The sequence below is a fragment of the Chionomys nivalis genome, chromosome 15 (assembly GCF_950005125.1).
Source record: "Chionomys nivalis chromosome 15, mChiNiv1.1, whole genome shotgun sequence".
NCBI lineage: Eukaryota > Metazoa > Chordata > Mammalia > Rodentia > Cricetidae > Chionomys > Chionomys nivalis.
The window spans coordinates 64,437,229-64,464,454 of NC_080100.1; positions in this window are offsets into that span (position 1 = coordinate 64,437,229).

Sequence of the window (27,226 nt, forward strand, 5' to 3'; positions counted from 1 at the left end):
GCCTGTCACATCAATAACCACTTCCCAGTCTGCCTTAGTGAGTGTCTTATTATTGTAAAGAGCCAGTATGATCAAAATAACTCTTATAAAGGAAAACATTTAAAATTGGGGCTGGCTTACTGTTCTAAGCAATGAATCCATAGGCAGATATATTTGAATGTTTTGTCATTAGGGAGTTATACTACTTGACAGGTATTAGGAGGTGTGGCCTTGTTGGAGAAAATGTATCACTAGGGGTTGGACTTTGGGATTTCAAATTCGCAAGATAGGCCAAGTTTTTCTCTTTTTCTGTTACCTGCTAATCTAGATGTGTAACTCCCAGCTACCTCTCCAGCACCATGTCTGTCTGAATGACACCACGCTTCCCACTGTGAAAGTAGTAGTCATTAATGGCCCCCATCACTGCCCATCTCTTCATAGGTGTGACTGGGGTGTTTCACAACCCAGGAGATGTAATATGTTTCACCATAGCAGTGGGTGGTTTACTGTCAACATTTTATTGTCTGTCTCTATTGTGGAGTTTCCTTCAGGATTTAAAGTTTTACAAAATTTCAAAAGCACAGTATTTGTCTTTTGAGATCCTGGGCAAGGCTCTTTTGTCTACTTTTTTCCTCACATGTTCCTGTTTATTTTGGCACTATCATGAATACTTTATGGAGTCAAATTATTGGTAAGAATAAGTCATTTGGATCTGTTATCCATAAGCTATTTTTAATACATTCATTGTTCTTACTGTAGACATTATTTATTAAGGAACAGTGATTCTACATGTCTTGTTTACAAAAGACAGTCACCCTTGGATTCCTCACATGAATACTGTCTCCTCACATGGCTCAGATGAGTTGCATGCCACATCACTCATAACAGGATCTACAGAACTGCCACCACAGGAAATATGTGTATCATCTCATTCTACCATGTAAAAGGTATCATTTTCGGTGACTCTTGGGCACACTCAGTTTCATGTCTTACCAAACACAGCAGGAGCCATTTAATGTTCTTCCCTTTGGTTTAGTGACAAAGAGGAATGTATAATTTTTTTGGGGGGGGGGAGTAACATGTGAATTATGTCTGTTCTTCACAGAATCAAAGAAAAGCCCCATTCATTTCTATCTTGGTGACCAATGGGTTTATTTGTTTTACAGGGACAAAGTTCCCTCAAGACATCTTTATTACAAACAGTCCAACCCAACATGCATGATGTTTTGCCAAACATATATCACTGGAATCCCCAAAGAATTTGCAGGTGGCTCCATCATTAATGGGTATCTCCTCCATGCGCCTCACCAGGAATTATTAACAGTTCACAGGGTTCTCATCATGTCACTTGACAATTTCTTGTAACTATCAAAAGCCTCGCCTTTCTCTTCACAGAGGAAGGTTTCAGTTCAGAGAAAACAGCTACACAACATGCATAATGGAATGATATTTAGCTATATAAGATATAATAAAAAAAAATCCTGCCATTAGTTAGATGAGGCAGATACAGGGTGTCAGCTACTGCCTGATACCAGTAACATGTGGGACCTAAAAATGGTCTCTTAGAAGCAGAGAATAAAACAGTGGTTAGCAAAGTTAGAGAAAACTGGAAGGGAGACAGGAGTGTGAGGAAAAGTTGATCCATGGAAAAGAAGCTCTTTTAGAAAAGGTCAAAACGTCAATTATATGACCAGAAAGCAACAATGAAGACTGAAGTTCAAAGACACAAAGGAAATATTTGAACACAATTTACATGTATTGAAACTGCTTTATGGTTTTGTATCATTTTGAAGCAAACAATTAAAACATAAGGCAAATGGAATATTAGACTATAAGATGCTCAAAAACTGCACTCCTTAAGGTTCCATAGCAGCAATCATAGCAACTACAAGTTGGCTATTTCTTATTACATCTAAGTTATTAAAGGAGCTACTTTACTACTTCATCTGGATCTATTAATAAACATTTAAATTCATTGTTTAATTTTATTTCCTCATAAAATTAAATATTTTTTATTTAATGCATACTAATGTTTATATCAATGTCAGAATTTTCTGTTATAAGATAAGCAGAATATAAAACTTTTGATAGATTAAAAATACAAATATAGTAGAGAACAAAACAAAGTACTATATATAAAAATTTTAATTCTTTATGATTCTAATGTAGCAGATGAACCATTTTAAGGAAATTCTTTTGTTGATTTCTGGCAGGATTCTACTTTCTGAAGGACATCTTTCAGCAAAAATTCAACGTATGCAGATGTCCATTTAATCCAAGGAGAAAGGACTGTGTGTCTGATTGTTTTGGCTTATCATTTAAACCCTTCAGATCTGGGCTTTGTCTCTCTTACCTGAGCCACTAGAGTATTACAGCAACTGTCTTAAAAATCCAGTGACATGAAATCCTCTTTCAGAATTGTTTGTAAAAAGCTTAGTGCTGAGGCTTTCCAGGATACTTCTTTTCTGATGCTATATTTGGCAGTTGTTGTTTCCCAATAAAAAAAAATCATTCCACTTTGCACTACATATGGTTTTTAAAATTGTGTTTTGCATTTTAGATCTGTGACTTTTTGTGTGAAAAACTTCTAGCAGGATCTTTCTCATTGTAGTGCAGTTCGGCTTTGTAACTGAGATTCCTTTGAGAAACCATCATCCTTATTTGGATTATCAGGTTTACAGGACCAACCTAAGGCTCTGCATGTGGAGGCTGGATGTGAAAACACGAGCACAGTTGTTTCCGATTCCAGGATTTCCCTATTCACCCAGGTGAGTGAAGGGTTCTGTACAGCAGGTACTGTGTGATAATTACGGAGATCTATGTGAAATACAACAGCTGGTCACCTCATCATGATAGTAACATGAGAAACAGAGTAAACGATTTCTTCCGTTTCTTTCTAATTATGCCTTTCCACCTCAGATTGTAAATGAAAAGTGTATGCTAGTCTTCACAGAGAATTTTCATAACTATTTTTGAATTACTTGCCTTTTACTTTGTTATTTTTGTTAAGTGTATATTCCAAAAATAGAATTCAAAACCACTTTGCAGAAAATACTTTTTGCTTTGAACATAAAAGATGTGCAAAAGAAGGGTATACCTTTACCTTGTACAGAGTGAAGGAGGAGCGCATTCTAGGTAAGGAAAGATCCCCACCCAGCCAATTTATCCCCCAAGCCCTTTGATTGCTAAAGAAAAAGAATGTCCCTTGACTGTTTTTCATTGTCACTTTGCAAGAAAATCACTCTTTAGTGACTCTCTTCTTTTTACCATGGTCAGGTTGGCTGCATCTTCAAACACTAGTGACTGCTGCATGTTCTGACATACCCTGAAGTCATGCATTAGCACCTTCTCACACAGCAAAGGGTGTGAACAGATATCTTTTGGCAGCTGACAGCAGGGTGCATGTAGGAGGAGGGGGAAGGAAGTCGGAGGACAAGGACACTGTGGTAGCCTAGTGGCTAGCAGGACAAGTACACCAGCTGTGAATAACCCCCTTTCCCCTCCCACCTAGCCAACAGATGTCTCTCTGTCATTGTCATGTCCTCAAGCTATTCCAGTAAATGATTTGTGCATTGCCACTGAGTCACCAATGTGGCAATTGAACCTCTTCACAGCTCAAAATTGTTGATGTGCTCACGGCAGCCCTGTAATTGTACTGCATGCATGTAAGAACAGGGATGAGGCTTGGGAGGGGCTGAGCGGGAGGAACTGAGGAAAAGGACTAGAAAGGGAAGCTAGAGTCAGAGAGGATAGTGAAATGTCAAGGTTACCTCACTTCGCCTGGGGGATTAAAAGGAACTGCACATTAAGGATGCCTCTATTTGGTCTTTTGGCTCTCTTAGTCTGATGCGGCTTCTTACTGCTCTGGTAGATATACATATCACTTTGAAAGATTAAAAAATGAAGAATGCAGTGATCTGTATTGTATATATGCTTTATTCTGTGAAAAGAACATTAATAAATATACTGGGAGCCTGTAAAGTTTGCCAATATAAATAATGTGACATTTCAAAGTCTGTCAGTAAATGTAATTGAATTTTTCAATGTAAAAATATAGTTTAGTTATAAATTTGAGTCAAGCTTGACATTAGTTGGGCATTTGAAGATATTAATTAGATACTGCTCACTTCTCTCTCATTTCTTTGCATTAAATGAATTATCAGGAAAGGGAAATTTACAAGCATAAAATTTAGAGTTTTTTTTTACAAAAACAAGCTGCCTAGTAATATTTAGTAGACGAATAAATGCTTTTCTTTTTTTAGAACCCTTGTCAGTGAGCTGTCTAAAACATGTCCTTCTCAATGTGAACACAATATGAAAAACTTAATCTGTTTTAATACTTTGTAATGATAATAAGCTACAGTGAACAAGTAGCCTAGGGAAAAGACAGTGTAGACACCTTTAAACAGGAAGAGAATAGCAAGAAATTGTACAGTTTCACACTGGATTGGTGACAACAGTTCCTTTGACTTTTAACTTACTTTGGCTGTCACCATCCTGGCAAACAATTTGCATATCAATCATATAGTCATATTTCTTTCATGGCATTTACATTAAAATGTAGAAATTTACTTACATGATCTTTGCATGTAGTGAGCTTGTTCATTTGTAAGGAAGATGCTCATTCATTTTACAGACAGTGGATTTAACTTGAAAGTGTTAAAACCATTTAAACCTCAACACCATGTTTATTTTTCCTTGTATTGATATTGTTGCTAAACCAGTTCTTCACCTCTCTTTGCACGTTTTCTCTTATGCTGAGTGAATGTATATGTGCATGGGTATATGTGTGTGTGTATAACACATGCATGTGTACATGGATGCATTGGTGATTGTGTCTGTAGGTAATGTGTGTGTACATTTGCATGTATGTGCATGTTCATGTGTGTTTGTGCATATACATGTGTATGTGTACATGTGTGTGTGTGTTTCCTACTGTTCATTAGCTGAAGTGGGAATCCAGAAGTAGATACTTGTATTTAATATTTTATAAGATATGTTGGTATTTTTGTTTTGTGCTTGGTAAAATATTGTAATGTATCCCATGTAAAAGAAATTTAATTAGACACTGACTTAAATTAGATGATTTTAGATTTTTCTTTGTATTCTGTGCGTGGTACCACACATTACCTTAGATTCCCAAGAAAATAGTATTTAAATCAAATTTGAACTTTTCAATAAAATTTTCTTAGTATTTAGAAGCTACATGCATTTTAGCCTAGAAAACTTCTCAATAATATTAACACACATGATTTTTTACTAGAAACAATTTGTATGTATAACTGCTTTTGATTTTTAGTTAACACTGGACATGTAGGGGAGAGATTGGTAGATAGTATCCTAGTTGGATTTCTACTGCTCTGATAAAGCCCATGACCCACGTAACTTGGCCTTGAAAGAATTTATTTGACCTAGAGACAAGTCTTATGGATGAATTTTCTCATTATGCTTATCTCTCTGCTCAGGGAAATCTATGTCAAATTGGTGCAAAACCAAGTTTGTAGCTAGGTATGCATTGGCCAGGTTGAAAATCACTGACACTTTCAGTAGTATGAAAATCACTATGGTAGAGTTCCCCTTCACTTTCAGGAGTGTGAAAATCACTGACGGTAGACTCCACCTTCACTTTCAGGAGTGTAAAAATCACTGATGTGTAGACCCCACCTTCACTTTCAGTAGTGTGAAAATCACTGATGGTAGAGTCCATCTTCACTTTCAGGAGTGTAAAAATCACTGGTAGTAGAGTCCCCCTTCACTTTCAGGAGTGTGAAAATCACTGGTAGTAGAGTCCCCCTTCACTTTCAGGAGTGTGAAAATCACTGGTGGTAGAGTCCATCTTCATTTTCAGGAGTGTGAAAAGGCAGCAACTGTAAAGCAAGGTGATTGTAAATGAAATGGAATCTGAGTCTGTTTCTGCCCCTGAGTGGAGATATGAGAGATCACTGTGCAGCCTATTCCTTTCTGGTAAAGAACAATGATTTCTCACTCTCATTGTATTTAATTTGTATTTCATACAGAAACCCTGGTCAACACATGATCAGGATAACAATTTGTAGAGAAAGTTTATTGGGCTAGACTGTGAGAAAAGTATAAAGCTACCTAAAATGCAGACTGTCACAATATTCCTTTGGTCACTATCCATACTTACTCTTTGATAGTACTATACTTTTTTTTTTCAAAATAATTCACCTTTTTTTTTTCCTAAATTATGCTCTTGTGTCTTATCTGAATTCTTTCAAAAGAGATCCCAGAAGTTGTGGAGCTATAGGGAACCCAGAGTGAAATCCTGCTAGTAAAAGTACAACACTGTGATAGTTCAGGAGCTTAACTTTTTGATCAGAAGTAAATAATAAACAAACAAATATCTGTAGGCCTTTAAGCATATAATAAAATATATATTACTAGCTATAATATAAATATTAGCCTGCCACTCTTTTTATACATGAATTATTAACAGTAATATCTACAGGAAAAAGAATGGAGTAATAAATCAAAGCTGAGATTTAGGAAATAAAATAAAAATAATGAAAGTAGAAATTTATCAAATCAGAACTATTCCATGTTTTAAAAGACATCTCTTTCCCAGGACAGTTGCCTCACCAACTTGGCTGTCATCTAGAACCACATCCAGCACCTAGAGCAGGCTCATCACATACTCCATATAAGAGCTGCTGGACAGTGAAGAGAAGCTGGTGCTGCAAACCAGATTCGGGAGCACACCATCAACACCAAAGTTGTAAATATGAAGCATGGCTGTAATCAAATATGGATGCAGCAGCTCATACCCACCACTGGATGGAGGAACTGCTCCAGGGAGCCTGAGTGACCCGCCCAGGCCCTACTGAGCCTGCAGTATCCCTGGAACAACCAAAAACGGTCGGTCCTATGGAAAGATGCTCTTAAAGAGTAGACTTGTGAAATTTGAAAGAAAGGTGGCAGAACAGAGCCATGTGGGAAGGAGAATGGCAACTGCAGACAAAGAAGATGGTGTTGCTGAACAGGTACAGCCCTTGCAACTGTTAGGTATTCTGGAAGAACACAGGGCCAGGGAACTGCCCGACACTGTAAGCACAATGATCATTCTTGGTGTCTCTCAGGGTGACTGGCATCAAAACCAGGAAGGAGTATGATAGTCTGGAGTCTGGAGCTCACTAGGATCCTACCCCCGCATGCTCTGCCTGGCTCTGGCCAATGGTATAATATCTGAGACGAGAATCTTGGAGATGGTTCAGTATTTATGGCGCTTCAGCGATCAGAATTCAAGGCTAGACCAATGACTTGAGACAATGAGTATTCACAGGTAGAGGTTTTAGGGCAAAAAGATATACTGGGTGATGCACTACAGTTTCCAATGCCACTGCCACTAGCGAATTTCAACGGAGGAATGAGAAAGACAGAGAAGTAGAGCGCTGCATATGAGGTAGAGAGAGGTAGAACTATGTCGATTTCCCAGTCCCAGGTAATGGAGGAATGTTTGTGTGCATGGCCTGTACTGCTGTCCAAGGCCTTGCGTGTGTCTGTGGTTCATGCTGCCCTGGGAGGCATGTCTAGATCATGGTTCTGCTACAGCAAGAGCCCATGTTGAAGTCCATGGCAGCCTGTATTACCACCAAGAGCCATATGGATGTTCCTGGGCTGTGAGGCTGCTGAAGGTCATATAGGTGTAAGTAGTCTATGCCACCTGGGGCCATGTTGCTGGTAACCATGTTGATGTCGGTGCCTTGTACTGCCACCAGAGAACATGCTGAAGTCCCTGACCTGTATTGCCACCGGAAGCCATACTGAGGTCTGTGACATGTGCTGACATCAGAGGGCAAGTGGGTGTCCCTGGTCAGATACTATGTGGAAGTCCCAGAGCTATGATCCTACTGACTGTAGAGGACAAGGAAGCTTCTTTCTGCAGTGATGGTGCTGACCGCAGACTCACAGTTGAGAGAGACATAGAAGACTTCTATGACACACCCCCCTCCCAAAAACAACCTAGGCAGGAAACTATCAAAAGAATCTTAAAAATTGTAATAGGACCGCTAAAGTGTAGCTTTCCATAATAGCTGACTATCGGCAGGGAGGGGTGGGAGTGGGGAAGGACTCTCTTTTCTTTAAGGAACTGGTCACCAGGTGTTTGATAATGACTGTATGGACTACTTTATTGTATTTTCGGGAGAAGCCACAAGGGGTAGGGGCTGGTCCTGGGACCACCGGGAAGTAAGGGTGAATGGGTGCATTAGGTGAACTCCCAAATAATCAATTTAAATATTATGCTAAAAAAAGAATGTATCATTTTAATTTGAAACTGTTTACTGTAGCATTTTCTTTCCAAGACTAAAGAAAAGGAGTCAGGATGTGCTAAGTTGTGGCAGAGAGAGTTGACACACTGATTCATCCAGAATCACTGAAGCAGACATTGCACCTACTTTCAAGTATTCTCATTTCCACCAAAGAAATGTAACTGTGGCCATAGTCTGTAAAAACCTTGGATTTATGAGTTACTTCTTTGGAAGCCTTGCTAAACACAAAGATTCAGATGATAAATAGATATGACTGACTATTGCAATGTGTTGATTGATAATCTCAACCACTAGATCTCCCCATAGTACAGTACTTATTACCTCCTGTGAACATTTGTAGTCTGTAATAAAATCCCCATGAAACAGATAGATAGAAGTTTATATATATAATGATGCTTCCACTGAGATGTGGCAATTTGATTGTCTTATCCAATAATATGGAATCAGAATCTGATATTCGTGTTTTAATTAAAAATTATACTTTTCCAATTACCCTATCTGAACTACTTTTAGTGTTCATAGTATCATATCAATTTGAATTAACTTGTAATAGTGGAAAAAAGAATTGTTTGCTCTTCAAAATATAAAATAAAGTTGGGAACTGTATGAAAATATGGAAGTCCTCCAAGTGAATGAGAACTAATTCTGGCCCACTTTTCTTTTTTTTTAATTTTTATTCTTTTTTAATTAAAATTTCCACCTGTCCCCGTTTCCCATTTCCCTCCCCCTCCTCCCAAATATTGCCCCTCCCCCCACTTGTTAGATGTACCAACATTGTATTGAAACTCTGAAATCTAACTCTTGCTTAAACAGTGTGATTCAGAAAATAGTGCACCTGGGAATACATAGACATATTTTTTAGGACAAAAATGAATTAATTCATCAAAAGTTCAGATCTAATTAATAAGAGTTTTAGTTTTACCTTTTAAATGCTCCATATAGTTTGCTAACTACAAAAAAATGGGTGGTAGAGAATGCAAGATATTGCATTAGTGCTTGTCAAATCTGCATCAGTCTCAGGAAGCATCTGATGAGTGTATGAGGATCAATGCCAGACCTGCTTTCAGCGTTGCTGATTTTGTAAGTGAGATGTCAGAATCAGTACTTCACAGTTTATAAGTTTCTTGGTGCTACTGATATTTCTAGTCCAGATGCTTACCACATTTTCAGGGTCTTCTCTTGGAACAAAATTTTCTGACATAATGTTTTTAAGCAATGGATCTTAATGACACTCTCAAATTTCTTTGGGTTTGACCTTTAAAACTTGGGAAAGGAGAGAAAAATGGCCATATTTCAGATCTTTTTTGCATACTTATAAAATGAAGGATGTGAGACAGGAATGACTTCAGGCTCTGCTTGGCTGTGGGACTGAAACAATCTCTGAGAAGGGCTGGCAGCTGACACCTGTCTGTTAAGTGCACTTCTAGGATATTCCAAAAGTCCTTCCTTGAGGGTCCCTCAAGTTGACATTGGAAATTTGAATATCTATCACAACTGGTGTTAAATCTCAGAGACCTGAGGTATAAACAGCTGACTTGCTCATATGTCAGAACCAACTGCATTTTAAATATGTTTTTATACCCACATCAATTAACTATAGGTCTCACTCTGCATGAAAGAAACTTCTTTCTATTTTATTTTAAACACTGTTCTTTATTGATAGAATCTCTTTGCTGCATTAGACAAAGACCATTGCAGAAAACCACAATTGTTCAAAATAGAAACCAATTGATCATGTGTCCCCAGCTCCAATGAAAACATTAACAAAACAATTAGCATGTAAGGCTCATAAAGTATAGAGGATGAGAGAGTAAAAGTTCTGTAAGAGCCAGAGGTCTAGGAAATTGACTGAGGAGACTGCATTTTCCCGGAGTGACAGGAAGACTGCGTCCCTCAACAACACGTCTGCCTAAACAAGACTTGAGCAACAAAAACAAAAGTGGTCATGGTTACATGGAAGTGGGGACTCTCACAGTGTCCCAAACCTAAACAAAAAACTGCAGGAAATTAAGAAAGCTTAGGTGAGGAAAAACAGTCATTCCCAGGGATAAGTCTCCCAATGTTTGTCCAATATCAGTTGCTCAGCCTTGAAACTATATACCTACAAGTAGCTTAAAATGGGCTGAGTAGGTTGAATAGATGTAAATATATATATATATATATATATATATATATATATATATGCAAATATATGTGTGTTTACACTCATGTGTGACAATAAAAAAAGAAAAGAGGCCATGAATTTGAAAGGTGTCAAGAGAAATGGGATTTGGAGGAAAGTTAGGCAGGGAAGAAATGATGGAATGGTATTTTAATTTTGAAAATAAAATGTGAAAAAATATTGTATTAAACTCTGTGAAATACTTTCAATTTCACTAAAGCACTTAATAATTGATAAATTGCTTTAAAGATCTATGTTTTCTGTGTGTACTACATGGTTTCATGCTAAATGAAAAGAGAAATTATGCTATTGACCGAAATAAATGCAGAATTATATAGGGCATAGACTTGTAGCACTAATATAGTTAATGACTACATGTTTTCTGGAAGAGCTTAGTGGTGATGATTACTAAAGTTCATGGTTTTCTTGACACTGACACTCATATTAAAAATACTGAGGGTACTTTTGGTGGTTTTTCTTAGTTTTTCATTGTCTTTTAACAAATATAAAGATTGGGCCAAAATCATATAAATTTATCAAATATTTAGGTTTACTGAATGCAGTTCAAAGAGTCTGGCTGGAATGTGGTGATTCCTTGACTGCCCAGATAACAGTCTATTCCTCTGCCTTTCCAGGCTTGTCGTTGCTGCCTGAATTTTCATGCTTGTGACTCCCTTTTTCTATGCCACAAGCCAGCAACAATACATTTTTCCCAGTTGTTCATCTGTAGCATCATTTCCCTCTGACCACAGCCTGAATGTTTGCCTATTTAATGATCCATGTAATTAGATAGAGTCCACCAGAAAATCAATGTACATGGGAGGTCTTTACATCTACTACCTGTTCATTCTCTTTCTTCATTTCTTTCTAGTTTTTTATAATCCTTTTCAGTGAGTTTAGTTTAGATGTACAGAAAATTTTTTTGGATGTTAATTTTATATCTCCTTACTTTGCTCAAAATATAAGTATATTCTTACAAAAATTTTGTTTATATTACTGATAGGTTTAGGGCTATTTTCTGCAGATAGAAACATTTTGCAAAGGTAACACTTTAATAAATCCCTGAATTATAGCTTTTTAAAAATTTTCCTGGTTGGTTTCTGACTTATTCTCATTTATCAATTCTGGTAACTTGACTTCTGGCTCCTGTGACTCTACTCACCCTCAGATCTTGATGTCCTCTGTAACAAGTTATTACTTACAGAATGTAAGCCTTAAGATGACATGTTTACTACATGATTGTCTTCATAACATATCATTTCTTTCCATTTTCCTCTGGGAATATTACATCTTATAGTATGTTTGTGAACAATATAAAAAAAGTAGATTTTAGAATAGAGTCTTATATGACATCTTCTTTTCAGTGACTGCTGTGTTTGGTGAGATGGCATTCTTTTCACAGTAGTTATAGGAAATAAATATTTATGAAAATAAGAATTCAACTGAAAAATATCAAATGCTTACGTTATTAGGTAAAAGGATTGATCTGCACCTGCACAGAAGATGACTTCTCTAAGAAGAGGTGGAAGCTGTAGAGCCATCCACGGTCAGATGGGAAACGAATGAGAGAAACTTGGGAACTGGTATGATGATCAGTATGACCTATTGATGAGAGTAGGTACACAGTTCAGTTTAAAGCTAAGTGATATAAACGTTAGTGGAGCTAGGATGAACTTGCCTAGAATTCTTATCATAATGGATGTGTACAATGGGAGTGATGTTTGCAATGATGTTGATGTTTGGGAAAATCAGATTAAAAGAGCAGTTTAGGAAAATGGATAAAGACACATATATCATATTTATAAAACTTCTACAAATAATATGTAAAGTAGAATTATCATATACATAGTTTCTAATATTGGGTATAGAGAGTATAAGAAGTAATAATGTAAATAGAATAAAAACACTGATGATGGTACATAGGGTTTGGATTCACTGCTAAGAAACTGATCATTTTTTTAGAAGAGGGCATGGAAATGAAATAATTAAATAGAAAAATTAACAAACAAAAATTGATAGAAAACAGAAACTAAAGAAACTTAGCCACATATTCTTATATTTTCCAAGATGTAAAATTTCACTCATTTGGAATTCTAGAGATTCAAGAGGAACGGTTAATAAATTCTAAAATTATAATAATTATTACAATCTATATTATTGTTATTCACAAGGTATAGCATAATTTCTAGTTAGCAAAAAAATTAGATTATCTCAGAAATTTTTCACTGTCAATAGAAATATATGAAATCAACAATTTTAAGTGTAAATAACAAAGTATTAGTAAATGTTTGATAACAGAAAAATGAAAAATCTGTGATATATGGCATAGCAGAGAACACATTAATTTATATAATTTTGTAAATATATAAATCTAAACATTGTTTTATATGACTAAGCTTTGTATTAGCAAATTTGGATGACAATAAAAATAAGAGGTGTACAGACCAGGGAATATGCAGCTCAGTGTCAGAATGTTTGAGGTTCTAGACTTAAAAACGTGTCTTAAATACGTTGGAATACATTTTAGAATATATCACTAATTCTAAAAATTTCTTCTCTAAAAGGACATTAAGTAACAAAAATAATAATATTACCTCTATGAGATGTCTTTATTTATTAAAAGTTTTTTAGTATAATTAATTTTATAAAAAAAATAAAAAAAAAACTAATGGGAATCTGTATACACAGTCTGGATAAGAGAAAGGGAAACAGACTGTAGGTTGTGTAATATTAACATGCACAGCTTAATATTTGAACATTTATGCTAATATCTTAAAACAGAAATTATACAACTTTTCAGTAAACCATTAGAATCAAGAAATATAAATGTTTAATAGTCCAATTATTACAAATGACAAACAAGAAGGAAGAGAAGGAAGCTATTCATATTTGTCAATGACTTCAAGCAGAGTGCTTGGTTCTCATTGAGTCCGTGAAAATATATTCTTTCTTAAATAAATTTACCCAAGCAGAAAATGAGAAGGACAGAAAAAAAGAGAAGACAGAAAGAGAAAGAGAGACAGACAGAAACACAAAGAGAAACGTTATACTCGAAATTCTATGTAACTCTCAAAATATTAATGCTCCTTTAAAATCAATCAAGGAAAACATTCAAGGAAAGATTAGTCATACAGAGGAACGTCAAATATCTCCAGGTAAAGGTTCTTATATTACACTGTTATTAAACTGGTACTATTGTTTATTAAAACTAAAATGCATTAGAGTGATTCATAGAATGGTATTAATTTTAATGTCCAAAAATACATTAATAAAATTGTTCTTATAAACATATCATATATTGAACAACTATGATCACTACAACACAATTATTACAAAATAAGCTGATTGAACTCAATAATTATTCTTCTAGTTTTGGAAGGAAAATTGTTCACTCTGTAGAGTAACCTATTTAATTTCTTCTATATATGACTATCTCTATTTCTCTATATACGTGAAGCTTATTAAATAGTATTTTCCAAATAAAAAAAGAACAACCTAAATCCAGTGTGGGACACCTCACCTAAAGTTGATGCTCAAAGGCATAAAATGCCAAGCCAGGCTATTTCATTGCTCTTGGTTGCCTAAAAGAACATGAAGGTAAGATCATATTGTTGAAGACAATTCATACTCTGTGCATAGGACAAGGAACAATCATGCTAATCCTGGCCAGGAAGTTTTTCTGCTACCTAGCTGTCATACTACTAGAGGGTGCTATATATGTTTCAGTGAGAAAATGTCTTATCCATTTGTTAACCTGTGAACTACAATAATGGCAGATATGGTAAACTGTGCCCATGAATACATCAGTAGGATAGATGCTATATGGAGAACAAACTACATTCTGATTGGATTTAAGGTCCACTCTGAGGAGGAAATACATAGCCGGGACTGTAAATCTGGCCAAGAATTTACAATTAAGCTGGGCGGTGGTGGCGCACACCTTTAATCCCAGCACTTGGGAGGCAGAGGCAGGTGGATCTCTGTGAGTTCAAGGCCAGCCTGGTCTACAAGAGCTAGTTTCAGGACAGGAACCAAAAGCTACGGAGAAACCCTGTCTCGAAAATAATAATAATAATAATAATAATAATAATAATAATAATAATAATAATAAAAGAACTTACAATTGGAGAGCTCAAAGATCTGGGATGAATACTACTATATCAAACTACCTTCTAAGCTTATGTCCCTATACCTGTAAATTACTGCATGAGTTGTACTTCATCAGAAAAGTTCTCAACTGGTCAAAGTTTAGAGCATAATTATCTGTGGAGATATAATGCAGAAATGGGACATCCATATAACACCACCCCTAAGGTCAGAGACCATCATGTCAGGGGTAGAGGAAAGACTGCAAGAGCCGGAAGTCATGGATGTGAAGGTAGGACAAAGAAGATTGTGGATGATCAATGTATAGTGTATGAAATTTTCATGCTTAAATTATTATATTACAACAACCTATTAGCAGATTAGAAATAAAAGCAAAAGACTCATCATCTCCTTACTAACACTCTCTAGCATATGTTATTTTACTTATTGTTAATTGTTAGAATTCTTGTTAAATGCAGAAATATAATATAAACTCCTACTTGACAACTATAGATTAAGATTTTACTAAAGAGCTATGCATTCAATAAAAAAGGTTGAGCCGGGCGGTGGCGCACGCCTTTAATCCCAGCACTTGGGAGGCAGAGGCAGGCGGATCTCTGTGAGTTCGAGACCAGCCTGGTCTACAAGAGCTAGTTCCAGGACAGGCTCCAAAACCACAGAGAAACCCTGTCTCGGAAAAAAAAAAAAAAAAAAAAGTTAAAGAAATAACAGGTATAACATGTGAAGGAATCTGCCATTATAGACTCTGCCTTCCGAACCATAGTTAAAGTAAAACCTTTCTTCTATCAATCCCTTGAGTCATCATATTTTGTCAAGCAACAGGAAAATGACTAAACAAGACACAAAGAAAAGTTCAGAGAGATCTTATTTGGGACTGGAGAGATGGCTCAGTAGTTAAAACTAATATCTCCTCTTCCAGGGGAACTGGCGTCAGCACCCAAGACCAAATTTCTGGTTCTTAATTCCAGTACAACAATATTCAGTGCTGTCATGCTAACATTCCTACAAATAAAATAAAATAAAGAAATATATATTCTATTCAAAATATCTTAGTTTTCTCTTTCATTTTCATTTCAATTTACTCACATATTTTCAATTATTTTCACTTAAAATATAATATAAATATGTGTGATTAATTATAAATGTGTTGTAAAGAGTTTTGTTATACTATATATATAATTAATTGATCAGGACACAGTGCCCAATAATAGTGTTTGACAAGTGTTACTGAATATAAGGAAGAAAAGATTTTTATCATTTTTATATGGAACAATGAGGTGCTTTGGAAATCTGAAATAGTTTTGATTTATCTGATCTTCAGCAAACTTGAAATAAGAAAAATTTATTTGCTATATTCTATTATTTTAATATGGCATGATTTTTCTGTATTCCACATATCTATAATTTAGCTACCTAAAAACATCATTTTAAGGGAGATCTTTAATATGTTTTTGAGCTTAATTTTGTATCAATTGCACAAAAATTAAATATGTAAGATTAAGTATTCCAATAATTTCTAGAGCTATTGTGTTCTGTATTACTCACAAATATAACTCTAAAGTTTTAAATGTAAAACAAAACATTGTTCTAGAATTTTATGAAACAACTGATTAAAATCACAATGTGCTCTTTTGAATAAAATATCAGTGGTAAAATGTAAATAAAAAAAGCAAATTGCTTCATTCATCATGTATTTTAAGCAGTTTAAATGAATGAACTCTCCTTTGAGAAAACATCTGACTAACCAAAATAATGGTTATGAGTTTGGGAAATGTTTAATGAACTTACTGGTTAAAATGTAGTGCTTATTTCAGAGCCCATTATTGTGTATTTTAAATTAATTGAGTCGTATGGAATGAGAGATTTTCTTTTCTCTTTTTATGGTTAATATACCAAAATATGTTACTTAGACATTCATGTTGAATCCAGATAATAAGTAAGAAAGCATGTACTCCCAATTCTGTGCTCCTAAAAAATGCTGTTGTTTTGGATAGTCAAATGACCAATACCATATAAACAATGAAATAATTGCCAAAGATGAAGCATACTTTTTCTTTAAAAAGCTCAAGTTCCTGACTTATGTCCAAATTTTTTTACCCTCCCTGTTTAGAAAATGTCTGTGAGATTGTGTTTGTATTTCTCTCTCTCCCTTTCCCTCTCTCTCTCTCTGTCTCACACACACACACACACACACACACACACACACTATATATTATATATAATGTGTATATATGTATATATATATATATATATATATATATATATATATATCCAACCATTGGAATAAGACAACAGGAGAAAGTATTTACAGGTTTATATCTAGCAGTTTTATGATTAGTTCCCATAGTTGGAAGCAACCAAGTGCCCTTCAGTAGGAGAATGACGAAGTAAATTGTGAAACAGTTATAAGATATTTTTATCTGCACTCAAAAGAAATCAGCTATATGCCATGTGAGGTGCAGAAGACATTAAAATACATATTATCAAGTAAGGGAGGCCTGCCTGAGACTGCAAAATACTGTGTAAACTATATGGCATTCTGCGATATACATAAGGTGATTTTCACTAATTTGACAACACACCACTATACTGTTGTCTAAATGATAAAAGATACCCAAGAGTGGGATTTAATGTGATCTATGCTCTTTGGTTGGTAATCATGTGCCAGAGACTGTTTATTATAGCTATAGTCACTTTGCTACTGTGGAGAGGCATGCTGTTAGCAAAGGTGATAGGAACTCTGCATTTTCCACTTATTTTTTATAAGCCTAAATTTGTCTTAAGGAATAAAATTTGAATATATTATCCTAATTATAATAACTATGGTAAGTTTTAGATTATGATGTAAATATTCAAACTACATATTTCTCAAGAAAAGTTTTAGTATCTTGATTTATTAAAATCACATATTCAATAATGACTTCATTAATGAGTCAAATAATTTTCAAGATTTAATTAGCTTGCTTTTTCTTTTTCTGTAGTTACTTGGTTTCTGTGTTAGGATTATCCTGTGCAGTACAGGTCAGCCTTCAACTTATGATCCCTCAACCTAGTCTCTCTGAGTTCTTACATTTGTGTACTATAATGCTTAAACCTAATTATTTTTCTTCCATTAAAATTTTAAATTAGAAAGTAGTCACAGCATAAACTGAATTATCTCATTATATAATTTCAGACATAAAAGCATGTATTATTTTATAACACCCCAATAACTTCTCTTTTCCTCAAACTTTATAATCTGCATTGATAACAAACTCTGTCCTCTTACGTCTTCATGTGTATCAGAATCACATATCTACATACATACACACCAAATAAATAAATGGTTTGATTTTTAAGTAAAAATTAAGGGGACCGTTGTCAGGCTTCATGACAGGTGTCACTAACCAGAAGGTCACCGTCTAGTCAGCACCAGGGTATGCAAAAACTCCATGAATTTTCCAAGGGCTAAATAAGGGCATTCGGATGGCAATTTAAGAAAAAAGGAACAGGCACACACTTTCCTGAAGTAAACCCCCTCTTTTACCTCAGCATTAAATAGCTATTTCTTCACAGTATCTCTACACACCTACATCTCTTTGCATACAGTTACATCTCTTTCCCCAGCTATATCTACCCTTTTAACTGCCATGCATTTCTATACTCACTTACACCTCTTTTCAAATAGTTAAATATTACACACTTTCTCTACACAACTACATAGCTTCTCACTTCTTCACAGAATTATGCCTCTCGTCTCCCCTACGTCCTTGCACTTTTCTTTCTGCACACTCAGCTATATCTTCCATCCAAGATACACAGACTTCTCTCATACCTCTTCCCAGTCCTTTACACAACAGCTCTCTCCATATCTCTACACAGCTTCCTAACTAGATCTACATGGGGTCATCATTGCTCTACTCTGCAGCTTCTCCTGCACAGCGCTGTACAGCCTCTCCTTCATTTCTATACACCACCTCCTCTCACAGTGAAACTCTGGGAAACCACAGGTTACGTTTTCAGTACTTGGCCCATTCTCATAACACAAGATAAATTACACAGTGTTTCTCAGGTTACAGAGGTCACATTGACTTGCCAGTGAGTAATGCTTGACAATGTACATATCTTAAAGTTGGTGAAGATTCCCTGACAGAAAATGACATTGAAACTTAATGCTTAGCAATAATAATTAGTTAGCTGGACTTTGAATGGTACATGAAGAAAGTCCATCACTGCATGAGGTTTTTTGTCTATCAAAGTTGCCTCAAGACTGACACTGAATCAGCAATAAACATCTGATAAATTTACCTCATGCATTTGTCTCTAGGAGCAACCAGATATTCATCTCCAGGGGCAAACACTTTGCTTTGAAATTTTTTTTAGGATTTTTTTTATTGAAAAAAAAATTTCCACTTCCTCCCCGCCTCCCATTTCCCTCCCCCTCCTCCCGCCCCTCTCCCCCTGCCCCCACTCCTCTTCTCCTCCCTCTCCAGTCCCAAGAACAGTCAGGGTTCCCTGCCCTGTGGAAAGTCCAAGTCCAAGGTCCTCCCCCCTCCATCCAGGTCTAGGAAGGTGAACATCCAAACTGTCTAGGCTCCCACAAAGCCAGAACATGAAGTAGGATCAAAACCCCGTGCCATTGTCCTTGGCCTCTCGAGAGCTCTCATTGTCCACCATGTTCAGAGAGTCCGGTTTGATCCCATGCTTTTTCAGTCACAGTCCAGCTGGCCTTGGTGAGCTCCCAATAGATCGGCCCCACTGTCTCAGTGGGTGGGTGCAGCCCTCGTGGTCCTGACTTCCTTGTTCATGTTCTCCTCCTTCTGCTCCTCATTAGGACCTGGGGATCTCAGTCTGGTGCTCCAGTGTGGGTCTCTGTCTCTATCTCCATCCATCGCTAGATGAAGGCTCTATGGTGATATGCAAGATATTCATCAGTATGGCTATAGGATAGGTTCATTTCAGGTTCCCTATCCTCAGGTGCCCCAATGAACTAACTGGGGACATTGCCCTGGGCACCTGGTAGCCACTCCAAGTTCAAGTCTCTTGCCAACCCTTAGGTGGCTCCCTTAACTAAGATATGAGTTTCCCTGCTCCCCTATCCAACCTTCCTTTATCCCCAATAATCCCATTTCCACCAGTTCCCCTCATCCTCTCCTTCACACTTTTCTCTCCCCATCTCCCCTCACCCTCATCCCACCCCACCCCCAAGATTCCAAATTTTTGCCCTGCAATCTTGTCTATTTCCCATAGCCAGGAGGATAACGATATGTTTTTTCTTGGGTTTACCCTCTTGTTTAGCTTCTTTAGGATCACAAATTATAGACTCAGTGGCCCGTATCCATGGCTAGAAACCAATTATGAGTGAGTATATCCCATTATCTTCTTTTTGGGTCTGGGTTACCTCACTCAGGATAGTATTTTCTATTTCCATCCATTTGCATGCAGAATTCAAGAAGTCATTGTTTTTTACCGCAGAGTAGTACTCTAATGTGTATATATTCCACACTTTCTTCATCCATTCTTCCATTGAAGGACATCTAGGTTGCTTCCAGGTTCTGGGTATTACAAATAATGCTGCTATGAACATAGTTGAACAAACGCTTTTGTCATATGATAGGGCATCTCTTGGGTATATTCCCAAGAGTGCTATTGCTGGGTCCAGGGGTAGGTTGATCCCAATTTTTCTGAGAAACCGCCACACTGATTTCCAAAGTGGTTGCACAAGTTTGCAGTCCCACCAGCAATGGATGAGGGTACCCCTTTCTCCACAACCTCTCCAGAAAAGGCTATCCTTGGTGTTTTTGATTTTAGCCATTCTGACAGGTGTAAGATGATATTTCAAAGTTGTTTTGATTTGCATTTCTCTGATCGCTAAGGAGGTTGAGCATGACCTTAAGTATCTTTTAGCCATTTGAACTTCTTCTGTTGAGAATTCTCTGTTCAGTTCAGTGCCCCATTTTTTAATTGGATTAATTATCATTTTAAAGTCTAGTTTCTTGAGTTCTTTATATATTTTGGAGATCAGACCTTTGTCTGTTGCGGGGTTGGTGAAGATCTTCTCCCAGTCAGTAGGCTGCCTTTTTGTCTTAATGACAGTGTCCTTTGCTTTACAGAAGCTTCTCAGTTTCAGGAAGTCCCATATATTCAATGTTGCCCTTAATGTCTATGCTGCTGGGGTTATACATAGGAAGCGATCTCCTTTGCCCATATGTTGTAAGGTACTTCCCATTTTCTCTTCCATCAGGTTCAGTGTGTTCAGATTGATATTGAGGTCTTTGATCCATTTGGACTTGAATTTTGTGCATGGTGATAGATATGGATCTATTTTCATTCTTCTCCAGGTTGACATCCAGTTGTGCCAGCACCATTTGTTGAAGATGCTTTCTTTCTTCCATTGTATACTTTTAGCTCCTTTATCGAAAATGAGGTGTTCATAGGTTTGTGGGTTAAAATCCTGGTCTTCTATATGATTCCATTGGTCGACTTCTCTGTTTTTATGCCAGTACCACGTTGTTTTCATTACTGTAGCTCTGTAATAGAGTTTGAAGTCAGGGATGGTAATGCCTCCAGAAGTTCCTTTATTGTATAAGATTGTTTTGGCTATCCTGGGTTTTTTGTTTTTCCTTATAAAGTTGATTATTGTCCTCTCAAGATCTCTGAAGAATTTTGATGGGACCTTGATGGGGATTGCATTGAATATATAAATTGCCTTTGGTAGAATTGCCATTTTTACTATGTTGATCCTCCCAATCCAAGAGCAAGGGAGACCCTTCCATTTTCTGGTATCCTCTTCAATTTCTTTCTTCAATGCCTTAAAGTTCTTGTCAAATAGATCTTTTACTTCCTTGGTTAGAGTTACCCAAAGATATTTTATGCTATTTGTGGCTATCTTGAAGGGTGATGATTCTCTTATTTCCCTTTCTGCTTCCATATCCTTTGTGTATAAGAGGGCGACTGATTTTTGGGAGTTGATCTTGTATCCTGCCACATTACTAAAGGTGTTTATCAGCTGTAGGAGTTCTTTGGTGGAGTTTTTGTGGTCGCTTATGTACACTATCATATCATCTGCAAATAATGCAAGTTTAACTTCTACCTTTCCAATTCGAATCCCCATTATCCCCTTATGTTGTCTTATTGCTATTGCTAAAACTTCAAGAACTATATTGAAGAGGTATGGAGAGAGTGGACAGCCTTGGCGTGTTCCTGATTTTAGTGGGATGGCTTTAAGTTTCTCTCCGTTTAATTTGATGTTAACTGTCAGCTTGCTGTAAATAGCTTTAATTATATTTAGGTATGGCCCTTGTATCCCTAATCTCTCCAAGACTTATATCATAAAGGATGTTGTATTTTGTCAAATGCTTTTTCAGCATCTAATGAAATGATCATCTGTTTTTTTTTCTTTCAGTTTATTTATATGATGGATTACATTGATAGATTTGCATATGTTAAACCAGCCCTGCATCTCTGGGATGAAGCCTACTTTATCATAATGGACAATTTTTCTAATGTGTTCTTGGATTCGGTTTGCCAATATTTTGTTGAGGATTTTTGCGTCGATGTTCATGAGTGAGATTGGCCTATAATTCTCTTTCTTGGTTGAGTCTTTGTGTGGTTTTGGTATCAGAGTTACTGTAGCTTCATAAAAGGAATTTGGCAATGACTCTTCTGTTTCTATATTGTGAAATACATTAAGGAGTATAGGTATTAGGTCTTCTCGGAAGTTCTGGTAGAATTCCGCATTGAAACCATCTGGTCCTGGATGTTTTTTGGAAGGGAGGTTTTCGATAACAGCTTCTAATTCTTTGCGACTAACAGGCCTATTTAGGTTGTTCACCTGGTCCTGGTTTAACTTTGGTATATGGTATTTATCTAAAAAGTGTCCATTTCCTTTACATTTTCCAGTTTTACGGCATACAGGCTTTTGTAGTAAGATCTAATGATTCTCTGAATTTCCTCTGTGTCTGTGGTTATGTCCCCCTTTTCATTTCTGATCTTATTAATTTGCAAATTCTCTCTCTGCCATTTGATTAGTTTGGATAGGGGTTTATCAATTTTGTTGATTTTCTCCAGGAACCAGGTTTTTGTTTTATTGATTCTTTCAATTGTTTTCTGTGTTTCTATTTGGTTGATTTCAGCCCTCAGTTTGATTATTTCCATTCTTATACTCCTCCTAGGTGAGTCTGCTTCTTTTTTTTCTAGAGCTTTCAGGTGGGCTGTTAAGTCTCCAATGTGTGCTTTCTCTGTTTTCTTTAAGTGGGCACTTAGTGCTATGAACTTTCCTCTCAGGACTGCTTTCATAGTGTCCCATAGGTTTGAGTATGTTGTTTCTTTATTTTCATTGAATTCAAGGAAGACTTTAATTTCTTTCTTTATTTCTTCCTTAATCCAGGTATGGTTCAGTAGTTTACTGTTCAGTTTCCATGAGTTTGTAGGCTTTCTGGGGGTAGCATTGTTGTTGAATTCTAGCTTTAATCCATGGTGATCTGATAAGATATAGGTGGTTACTAATATTTTTTTTTGTAAATGTGAATGTTTGCTTTGTTATCGAGTATGTGGTCAATTTTCAAGAAGGTTCCGTGAGCTGCAGAGAAGAAGGTATATTCTTTCCTATTTGGGTGGAATATTCTATAGATGTCTATTAAGTCCATTTGATTCATTACCTCCATTAATTCTCTTATTTCTCTGTTAGGTTTCTGTCTAATTGACCTGTCCATTGGTGAGAGAGGAGGGTTAAAGTCTCCTACTATTAATGTGTGTGGTTTGATGGCTGCCTTGAGTTTTAGCAATGTTTCTTTTACATGAGTGGGTGCTTTTATATTTGGGGCATAGATATTCAGGATTGAGACTTCATCCTGATGAATTGTTCCTGTTATGTTTAGAAAATGTACCTCTCCATCTCTTCTGATTGATTTAAGTTTGAAGTAAACTTTGTTAGAAATTAGTATGGCCACCCCTGCTTGTTTCTTAGGTCCATTTACTTGATAAGCCTTATCCCAACCCTTTACTCTGAGTAGGTGCCTGTCTTTGTGGTTGAGGTGTGTTTCTTATAAACAGCAGAATGTTGGATCCTGTTTTTGTATCCAATCTCTTAGTCTGTGCCTTTTTATAGGTGAGTTGAGTCCATTGACATTAAGTGATATTAATGACCAGTGGTTATTAACTCTGGTCACTTTTTTAGTAGTAGATTTTGTGTGTTTCCCTTCTTTGAGTTGCGCTGGTGAAGGGTCTCTAGATGTCTGAGTTATTGTGGTCATTGTTGAACTCCTTGGTTAGTGATTTTCCTATTACTTTCTGTAAGGCTGGATTTGTGGCTATGTATTGTTTAAATTTGTTTTTATCTCCCATAGCTGGGAGGATATCTATATGATTTTCCTTGGGTTTACCCTCTTGTTTAGCGTCTTTAGGATCACAAATTATAGACTCAGTGGCCCCTATCCATGGCTAGAAACCAATTATGAGTGAGTACATCCCATGTTCTTCTTTTTGGGTCTGGGTTACCTCACTAAGGATCGTATTTTCTATTTCCATCCATTTGCATGCAAAATTCGAGAAGTCATTGTTTTTTACCGCAGAGTAGTACTCTAATGTGTATATATTCCACACTTTCTTCATCCATTCTTCCATTGAAGGGCATCTAGGTTGCTTCCAGGTTCTGGCTATTACAAATAATGCTGCTATGAACATAGTTGGACAAATGCTTTTGTCATATGATAGGGCATCTCTTGGGTATATTCCCAAGAGTGGTATTGCTGGGTCCAGGGGTAGGTTGATCCCAATTTTTCTGAGAAACCACCACACTGATTTCCAAAGTGGTTGCACAAGTTTGCAGTCCCACCAGCAATGGATGAGGGTACCCCTTTCTCCACAACCTCTCCAGCAAAGGCTATCCTTGGTGTTTTTGATTTTAGCCATTCTGACAGGTGTAAGATGATATCTCAAAGTTGTTTTGATTTGCATTTCTCTGATCGCTAAGGAGGTTGAGCATGACCTTAAGTATCTTTTGGCCATTTTAACTTCTTCTGTTGAGAATTCTCTGTTCAGTTCAGTGCCCCATTTTTTAATTGGGTTAATTATCCTTTTAAAGTCTAGTTTCTTGAGTTCTTTATATATTTTGGAGATCAGACCTTTGTCTGTTGCGGGGAAATAGACCTGACTGATGGGCAAAAAATTGGAATCTTGGGGGTGGGGTGGTATGGGGATGAGGGGTGATGGGGAGAGAAAAGTGTGAAGGAGAGGATGAGGGGAACTGGGGGAATTGGGGTGATTGGGGATAAAGGAAGGTTGGATAGGGGAGCAGGGAAACTCATACCTTAGGTAAGGGAGCCACCTAAGGGTTGGCAAGAGACTTGAACTTGGAATGGCTACCAGATGCCCAGGGCAATGTCCCCAGTTAGTTCATTGGGGCACCTGAGGATAGGGAACCTGAAATGAACCTATCCTATAATCATATTGATGAATATCTTGCATATCGCCATAGAACCTTCATCTAGCGATGGATGGAGATAGAGCCAGAGACCCACACTGGAGCACCGGTCTGAGCTCCCAAGGTTATAATGAGGAGCAGAAGGAGAGAGAACATGAACAAGGAAGTCAGGACCATGAGGGGTGCACCCAACCACTGAGACAGTGGGGCCGATCTATTGGGAGCTCACCAAGGTCAGCTGGACTGCTACTGAAAAAAAACATGGGATAAAACCGGACTCTCGGAATGTGGCGGACAATGAGAGCTGACGAGAGGCCAAGGAGAATGGCACAGGAACTTTCAACTGGCGATAGATCGAGAGAGAGACAGAGACCCAAATTGGAGCAACGGTCTGAGCTCTTAAGGTCCAAATGAGGAGCAAAAGGAGGGAGAACATGAGCAAGGAAATCAGGACCACGAGGCGTGCACCCACCCACTGTGACAGTGGAACTGATCTATTGGGAGCTCTTCAAGGCCAGCTGGACTGGGACTGAATAAGCATGGGTTGAAACTGGACTCTCTGAACATGGTGGACAATGAAGGCTGATGAGAAGCCAAGGACAATGGCACTAGGTTTCGATCCTAATACATGAACTGGCTTTGTGGGAGCTTAGCCTGTTTTGATGCTCACCTTCCTGGGCCTGGATGGAAGTGGGAGGACCTTGGTCTTCCTGTAGGGCAGGGAATTTGGACTGCTCTTCAGTATCGAGAGGGAGGGGGAATGGACTGGGGGGAGGAGAAGAGGAGCGGGGATGGGGGAGGGGAGTGGGGGGAGGGGGCAATGTGTGGGAGGAGGGGAGGGAAATGGGAAACGGGGAGCAGTTGGAAATTTTAATTAAAAAAGAATAAAAAAAAATTTGTTTTTATCCTGGAAAATTTTGTTTTCTCCATTTATAGTGAATGAAAGCTTGGCTGGGTATAGTAGTCTGGGCTTGCATCCACAGTCTCTTAGTTTCTGCAGTACATCTATCCAGTACCTTCTGGCTTTCATGGTTTCCATAGAGAAGTCAGGTGTAAGTCTGATAGGTTTACCTTTGTAAGTAACTTGGCCTTTTTCCTTTGCAGCTCTTAATATTCTTTCTTTATTCTGTATGCTTTGTGTTTTGATTATTATATGGCAAGGGTATTTTTTTTTGATCCAGCCAATTCGGTGTTCTGTATGCTTCTTGAACCTTCATAGGTATATCTTTCTTTAGGTTGGGAAAGTTTTCTTCTATAATTTTATTAAATATATTTTCTGGACCGTTGAGCTGCGCTTCTTCTCCTTCTTCTACTCCTATTATTCTTAGGTTTGGTCTTTTTATTGTGTCCCATATTTCCTGAATGTTTTGTGATGAGAGTTTGTTGGCCTTGCTGTTTTCTTTGATCAGCGTGTTTATTTTCTCTATGGTATCTTCAGAATCTGAGATTCTTTCTTCTATCTCTTGTATTCTGTTGGTTATGCTTGTTTCTGTAGTCTCTATTCGTTTACCTAGATTTTCCATGTCCAGCCAGGCTTCTGTTTGTGTTTTCTTCTTTGCCTCCATTTCAGTTTTCAAGACTTGAACTGTTTTCATTATCTGTTTGATTGTTTTTCCTTGGTTTCCTAGGGTGTCATTCACTGATTTACTCAGTTCTTCAAACTTTCTGTTATACTTCTCATCCATTTCTATAAGGGAATTTTTGCATGCTGTTTAAGGGCTTCAATCACTTTCATAAAGTCAATTTTTTCTACTTCTTCATGATTAAGGTGTTCATGTCCTCCTGTTGTGAGGTCGCTGGGTTCTGGTGGTTTCATATTGTTTTTCAGATTGCTGGGTGAATTCTTGCATTGGCACCTGCCCATCTCTTCCTCCGAATGCTCTCTTATGGATCTTCTTTTACAGGATCAGGTCTCCTTGCCTACTGATGTACCTTCCCAGTGATGGCACTCCCCTGTGATGGCTCTCCTGGTGCTCCAATGATGTCTCTCCTGGTGCCAATATCAGATCTCCGTGCCCAATGATGGCTCTCCTGGTGCCGAGATTAGCTCCCCATGTTGGTTGGGTAGTTCATAAACAAAGCACCTACCTTGCTTGGTGAAGGCGGGCCAGACTAACAAATGGACTCCTGCCTGCCTGCTTGCCCTGAAGATTTGCCCCCAGAGTCCAGACAGGCTGAGCAGGGTGGTGTTATATGCCCAAAGAGGGAAGGGGGCAGAAGGAAGAAGGGTTCTGGATGCAAGCTGTGTGGGATAGGAAGAGAGAGGCAGTATGCGTGGAGTAGAGTCCC